The sequence below is a fragment of the Silene latifolia genome, chromosome 9 (assembly GCF_048544455.1).
Source record: "Silene latifolia isolate original U9 population chromosome 9, ASM4854445v1, whole genome shotgun sequence".
Classification (NCBI taxonomy): Eukaryota; Viridiplantae; Streptophyta; class Magnoliopsida; order Caryophyllales; family Caryophyllaceae; genus Silene; species Silene latifolia.
Window position 1 is genome coordinate 160,786,083 of NC_133534.1, and position 8,082 is coordinate 160,794,164.

The 8,082-nt window shown below is 38.3% G+C and overlaps 1 non-coding gene across 1 annotated transcript; it reads right to left on the reverse strand.

The window, feature by feature from the left end:
- Nucleotides 1–7,572: 7,572 nt before the first annotated feature.
- LOC141602963 (small nucleolar RNA R71) lies at nt 7,573–7,679 on the reverse strand. The gene has a single exon (XR_012524865.1). It is a non-coding gene; the product is annotated as a small nucleolar RNA R71 (small nucleolar RNA).
- Nucleotides 7,680–8,082: the final 403 nt, after the last annotated feature.

The following is an 8,082-nucleotide window of genomic DNA, read 5'->3' on the forward strand; positions in this document are numbered from 1 at the left end:
ACACGACTGAAGAATGATGGGTCCAACTTTGCGGACTGGGAAGCAGCACTACGGAATGCTGCCATTGCTGACGGTAAGCTCAAGTATTTAACTGAGCCAATACCGGTAAACCTAGGCCCCAATGCATGAGTTAACGAGTCACTTGCTTATAGTGATTTCGTCATGGAAGCGGGTGCGATAAAGAACGTACTCATCTTTGCAATGGAAACCAATTTGCAGAGACGCTTCATTGCCCAAGGTGCAAACAAGATTTTCACCACGCTCACTAACGAGTTCTCAAAAGCACCGAGAATCGTTACTTATGAGCATACCTGTCGCTTCTTTGATGCGAAACTCCAGAAGGGCCAACCGGTTAGCCCACACATTCTTAACATGATTGAGAATATCGAGAAATTGGAGGCACTTGATTGCAAAATCAGTGAGAGCATAATCATTGACCAAATGCTTCATTCACTTCATGATGGTTTTGCCCTTTTCAGGGCAAATTACTACATGAATGACTTGAAGAAAAGTCCTCATGTTCTCGTACAGACCGAGAAGGATATGAAATTGAGTGGGAGTATGAAGCAGGATGTTCTCATGATTTCCAACAAGAATAAAGGTAAGGGCAAAGCTCCAGGCGACCTAACTGTAGTTAAGCCAAAGTTTAAGAAGCCAGGAAACGGTAAGAGTGGGCCTGGTGAGACTAGTGGCTCACAGGGCAAGGCAAAGAGCAAGGGCGGTGACATTGAATGCCACCATTGTCACAAGAATGGACTTCGGAGGAGGAACTGTCCCGTGTACCGTGAGGACATAAAAGCAGGTCGCGTCATTCCTGTTGGTATGTCATCTTATATTCATATGATTGAGATTAACCATGCAAGTTTTGGAACTTGGGTCCTTGATACTGGTTGTGGTTCTCATCTGTGTAATCATTTGCAGGGCCTAAAAAACATCACACCTCTCGGAAAGGGTGATGTGGACCTGCGAGTCGGGAATGGAGCTAGAGTTGCTGCAGTCTCGAAAGGAACATAGGTAATCCAACTCCCTAGTGGTTTTGAGTTATTTTTATATAACTGTTACTATGTACCCAGTTTATCTAAGAACATTATTTCTGTTTCCGTACTCGATAAAGACGGTTTTGCATTTTCAATAAAGGATAATAGCTGTATTTTCTCTTTTAATGAAATGATTTATGGCAAAGCAGTTTCCATGAATGGAATTTAAATCTTAGATCAAACTACAGATATATTAAACGTGAATAATAAGAAATTAAAGGTTGGTGACAAAGATCAAACCTATCTATGGCATTGTCGAATGGGACACATAAATGAAAAACGTGTAAAGAAACTCGTCGATAATGGGACTATTCCCGCATTCGATTTTTCTACATTTGGCATGTGTGAATCATGTCTTATCGGAAAGATGACTCGAATTTCCTTCAAAGGTGTTGGAATGCGCGCTAGTGACCTATTAGGACTCATACATACTGATGTTTGTGGACCTATGTCAATTACCGCTACAGATGGCTATAGATATTTTATCACTTTCAAGGGCGATTTGAGTAGATACAAATATGTCTACTTAATGAAGCATAAAAGTGAGTCCTTTGAGAAATTCAAGGAATACCAGAACAAGGTTGAGAACCAACTGGGTAGAAAGGTTAAAGCACTCCATTCAGATCGGGGTGGCGAATATCTTTCAAATGAGTTTGATCAACACCTTAAAGACTGTGGAATCGTTTTGCAGTTAACTCCACCTGGAACACCTCAATTGAATGGTGTGTCCGAACGAAGAAATCGAACATTACTTGATATGGTTCGATCCCTGATGAATCACACGGTAGTACCTGATTCATTATGGGGTTTTGCTCTTTTGTCAGCTACTCTTATACTTAACCGAAGTCCGACTAAAGCTGTCGACAAGACTCCATATGAAATGTGGAAGGGAACGGTCCCTAACTTGTCCTTCATTCGGGTTTGGGGCTGCGAGGCTTATGTCAAGTTGCGATCGGTCAAGACATACTTTATTGGTTATCCAAAAGGAACGTTTCGTCATTACTTATATTCGCCTACCGAACATCGAGTTTTTGTTGCGGCTAGTGCGACGTTCTTAGAGAAAGAATTTCTCGAAAACAAGACAAGTAATAGAACCTTAGAGCTGTCGGAGATTCAAGAACCAATAATCGAGGAACAGATGGAGGAAGTTGTTCCTCCAACTGATGAGACGGTTAATATTCCTGAGGAACCTAGGAGGTCGGGTAGAGTCTCTAATCCTCCGGACAGATACATCGGTATGGTCGAGGAGAGTGACGTTTTGCTCCTAGAGAGTAATGAACCCTCTACCTATAAAGGTGCCATGATCTGTTCCTACTCAAAGCTATGGCTTGAAGCCATGCAATCCGAGATGGACTTCATGTATGAGAATGACGTATGGGATCTAGTTGATTTACCTAATAAGGTAAAACCTCTACAGTGCAAATGGCTTTACAAAATAAAATGTTCTGTAGACGGGCAACCAGATACCTATAAGGCACGACTTGTGGCAAAAGGTTTCACTCAAGTGCACGGATTGCATTATGATGAAATTTTTGCACCCGTAGTTATGCTGCATTCCATTCGGATTATCTTAGCGATTGCCGCTTTTCATGACTATGAAATTTAGCAAATGGATGTGAAAACCGCCTTCTTAAACGGTTATTTGGAGGAGGAGTTGTACAAGGTGCAACCCGAAGGTTTCATAGATCCTGAAAATACTAAGAAAGTGTGCAAGCTTAAGCGTTCCATTTATGGATTTAAGCAAGCTTCTCGGAGTTGGAATCATCGTTTCGACCAAGTGATAAAAGAGTATGGTTTCACTCAATCGGTCGAGGAACCATGCTTATATATCAAGTCAAGTGGGAGCAAGATTGTTTTCTTGATATTGTATGTCGATGACATACTCTTGATTGGGAATGACATTCCTTTCCTATCTTTGGTTAAAGGATGGTTGAAGAACCATTTCTAGATGAAAGATCTGGGTGAGGCACAACGCATATTGGGAATTCGTATCTACCGAGATAGATCACGACGGACGTTATCACTTAATCAGGAAACTTATTTGGATAAGATTCTTGAAAGGTTCAGCATGACCAACTCCAAGAAGGGGAACCTTCCAATGACGTCTGGGATGCAGTTGAGCAAGTCTCAGTCACCCACGACGCCTGAAGGGATTGAGCGCATGAGTCGTGTTCCTTATGCATCTGCAATAGGATCAATCATGTATGACAATATATGCACACGTCTAGACGTGGCATATGCATTGAGTATGACGAGTCGGTACCAAAAGAATCCAGGTGAAACACACTGGATAGCTGTTAAAAACATCCTTAAGTACCTACGGAGGACTAAGGATAGGGTATTGACTTATGGAGGAGATTTTAAGCTATGCGCAATCGGTTATGCAGATGCTAGCTTCCAAACGGATCGAGATGATTCAAAATCTCAGGTCCGGGTTCGTCTTCACTCTTAGTGGTGTCTTTGCGGTCACCGGAAGAGTTCCAAACAGGATGTTGTAGCAAATTATACTCGAATCAGAGTACTATGCCGCTTGAAGCGGCAAAAGGAAGCTATATGGATGCGTCAATTCTTACAAGGACTTACGACGCCTCCTAGTTCGAATGACCCGATCACCATCTATTGTGACAATAGAGGTGCCATCTTCCAGGCTAAGGAGCCAAAGTCTAGCAACAAATCTAGACATGTACATCGGAAAGCTCACCCGATCCGTGATTACGTGCGAAGAAGAAGAGATAGTGATTGACAAGATAGCTTCGGATGATAACATCGCGGATCCTCTCACTAAACCATTGAATTATGATAAGCATGAAGGGCACGTTATTTCCATGGGAATTAAACGTGTTCCTGAGTTGTAGTAGTTGATTATGGATTTTATACATTATCTTTTTCATATACTATTTATAACTTCATCGTTTTATTTCATATTTTGTTTTTCATGTGGATTGTACTGACAACATTGAACGCCACAAAGTGAACTTAATTACATTATATTTATTTTGGTCCGTAATCGCCCATATGAGCTGATAACTCTGGCTATTATATTGTGAAGTCGATTGATGGTGGGTTCAACGAGCCATAAGTCAAACAGTTGACTGATCGATCACAAATACGGGTTATAACGATACCTCGTAGGACAATTTTTGTGACAACATAATGGAGTCCTAAATGTTTAAAAACATTCGGTGCCAGGTCGTGGATTGGACGTCTATTGTGTTCCTAGAGTCGATTCTTTTGACTATCGACTGTCTCTTGAGATTAAGGCAGTTTTTGGGTAACTTTGGTTTCTTTCTCATGGTCTGCCGTAACAGGAGGCTAAGCAGATTTTTTCTGGGTCATTTCATACTGTGCTTATATCTGCAGGATTCGAGTTGAAGAAAATATCCAACTCTTATCAGGTTTAGTTATTTCTCAGGGTCACTCGAGGAGTTGTAACTGAAATGCATGGCCATGCTCGAATGATGATTCGTTTATCATTTAAGTTACTCTCTAGTCGGGGAAACCACTCTTGATGTTGATCACTTGTAAAATACGACCTTTGTGAATACGTATTTTGCAAATTGTTTTACATTGAGTGGGAGAAATTTTAGGATATGAGAATCGGTTATCGCACATACACTTGTGAGGACAAGTGGGAGTTTGTTGGAGATTGTGTCCTCCACAAATTAGTGTGATAACATTTATAAATCTCTTACAGGTTCACAAGGGTATACTTCGTATTTTATCAGTTGATTAACGATTACCTAATAATGGTTGGCTTGCTAGAAAGTTTGACGTTATTATCATACTGATGGCGGTGATCAACTGGTTCCTAAAAGTCACACCTAAAGGATGTGTTTGAGAGATGTGATTATGGAAATGTAATCACATTGATGCCTTATATGACTAAACAGTTAGTCAATGTGTTGATGAGACGATTATTTAATTCAATTAAATAATATTAGCTGGGACGAATTAACTGTCAAATTCGTAAATTGAATATAAACAGTTATATTTAATTAATGTATATAATGTTAGCTTGGACGAATTAATATGTTAATTCGTAATTAAATGTAATCGGTTATATTTAATAAGCTAATTATAAATATGCGATATTTATAGTTAAAGTATATATTATACGATATTGTCATAATAAATTATTACAGACCGATATTAATAAATCGACTGCAAGCTGTTGTGTGTATACTTATTAATACGGAATAAATTAAATGACAATTTATAACTTATACACTTTATATACATTTTGTAAACTACCAAAAATGAGAAGATTTAATCATCTTATTTTGGTAGGAAGAAAAACCGAAAATAAGGAGATAATCCTCCTTATTATTTCGGTTATATGGGCCGAAAAAGAGGAAAGAAAATTCTACCCTAATTCACTCCTCTTTCACAGTTTAAGAGAGTGAAGGGAGACCATTTTTCTTAACCTAATTTTTAACCTAGCACACTCTCATCAAAACAAAACACAAAACCCTAAATTAATTAAGGGAATTTGGGGATCGATTCTAGCAAGAACAAAGGCATATCTCATATCATCTTGGGTGCAACTGATAGGAGAATATAATTACGATATTGTTCTTAGGCCAATTTTGCTAGGACCGAAGGTTGATTTAATAATCTCTCTGTTTTGTTTATGCAAATTTCTTTTATGACTAGTTTTCATATCTATAATTTCGTTATAATCCTTATTATGTTAATGGAAGTATACCGATATTTCCTACAATAAATACCCCATTAGTCTAATTAGATTAATCATGTTCTTCTTATCAATATTTAGTGTAGTTTATATCATTCTAATCTCTTCTTAATCTTGTAATCAACTTCTAATCAAATATTAATACAAATCTCATTTCCTAAATTTCTCTTTTGTTCATCTTTTATTTTGAGTAATTGAAGATTATTTGGGTTATTATTGGGAGATTGACAACCTTCCAATCATTCATCAAGTACTTCTATTATTATTTGCTTTATCTTGGAATCATTAGTAGGTATAATTCTCTTAATCCCTTTTTAATTATTGTTAATCATCTTCATTTATTCATCATGTTTTGCTTTGTTAATATGATTGACAACCTTGTTAACATGCTAAACTTGATAATGTGTGAGTAGTTTCTTTAACTAGGGTTAATGGGTAATTAGGGGAAACCAACATAGGGGATGATTCATGCTTAATTTAATATGTTTTCATAATTTATTTGCTTGCTTGTTGTGATCTCAACTTATGCACATGTTATGTTTGATGAAATGCGAACCTATGAATCCTTGCATTTTTTACCCATGACTTATCTTTTCAATGAGACTTGTAAGACATAAACCAACTCGAGTCTCATTAGACCATGCATATAGTTGAGTAGGGTGGATTAAGTCGACTTGTAGGTGTTGTAAAATCTAATCGATTCAGCTCCGGGACCCAAACCTTCCTAGGATTGTAAGATATATACCAACTCAATCCATCACAACAATAATTGCTTGCTTATAATTTGAGAATATGATGGTATGATCAATTCCCATGAATCCCCTATGAACCCATGACACCCTAGTGCTTTTTATCAATTGTTTACATCTCATTTTAATCATCTTGCTTGTTTACTTTTATTGCTATTTAGTTTAGTGATCTTCTTATCTCAACCCAAATTGTGACACCCCTAGACACCGCTACTTGCAATCGAAAATCCTACATCAATACCCGTCCCTTGGGATCCGACCTTTACTTTCCTCTTCACTAATAGTAGAGTTGTTTGTGAAGTTATAAATATTGTTTTGGTCTAGGTGCTCCTAACGACAAGCAACCGAAAATTAAGCTCCAAGTGAGTCCGGCCAAAAATGGCGCCGTTGCCGGGGACGGTGTTAAAATGATTTGATTTTCTTAGATTGTTATTAGTTGTGTCTTTCTTTGCCTTGGGGAAGTAAAACTCCTCAAGGTTTGTCCTAATTGTTTTCGAGTTGTTTGATATTTTGCATGTCTAGAAGATCACAAGGTAACTTGTTACCCATTGATCACGAAATTGAAAGGACTTTGACAACCAATAGAAGACTTGCTAGAGGTTCTTTGAGAGGTATTGGTGAGGTTGTAGACATTAAACCAAATACTATTGAGTTCATCAACCCTTTTGCTAGAGAAGGTCATGAGAACCCAACACCAAATCCAACTCAAAATCAACCCATAATGCCTAAATTTTCATCACATTCTGTACCAACCGAGGAGAACCTACCCAATGGTACTCCCACACCACAACACTTAACCGGAAATTTCATTGCTAAATCCACATTTATCCAATTAGTCGAAAGAAGCCAATTTGGGGGGATGCCTAGTGAAGACCCTCACTCTCACATGGAGACTTTTTGTGACTATTGTGATGCGATTTCACAAACCGGTGTGAGTCAAGACCAAATTCGATGGGTCTTATTTCCTTTTTCTCTAATTGGCACCACAAAACAATGGTTGAAAAGCCTTGATAAGCCTACTCTTGGAATTGACTCTTGGAAGAAGTTGGCTCTAGCTTTCTACAAAAAATTCTACCCTCCGGAAAAGACTAACATGCTAAGAGCTCAAATTACGAGTTTTAAGCAAAGGGATGAAGAATCTTTGTATGAGGCTTGGGAGCGGTTCAAAGGAATTTGTCGCTCATGTCCTCATCATGGACTTAGCGAGTGGTTCTTGGTACAATAATTTTGGAATGGTCTTTATGAAGACTCAAGAAACATTCTCAACATGGGATCAAATGGTATGTTCATCGAAGTTTATGATAATCAAACTTGGAACAAGATTGAGGAAATGGCGGTCCATAACTTACAATATAGTAGACCTCGCAAGGCTACTAGAGGAGGAAAGCATGAAGTGGACTTTATTACTCAATTGGGTGCTCAACTTAGTGCTTATATTGATACCATTAACTTGTAGTTTGAAAAGGCTATGGCTAAACTTGAAGAAGCCTCAAAATCACCAAAGCATCATGCTAATGCCATGGTAGAATATTCATCAATCCCAAGTGGGATATGTGAGAATTGTGGAACTTTGGGACATGACCAAAGTGAATGTAGGGGAACT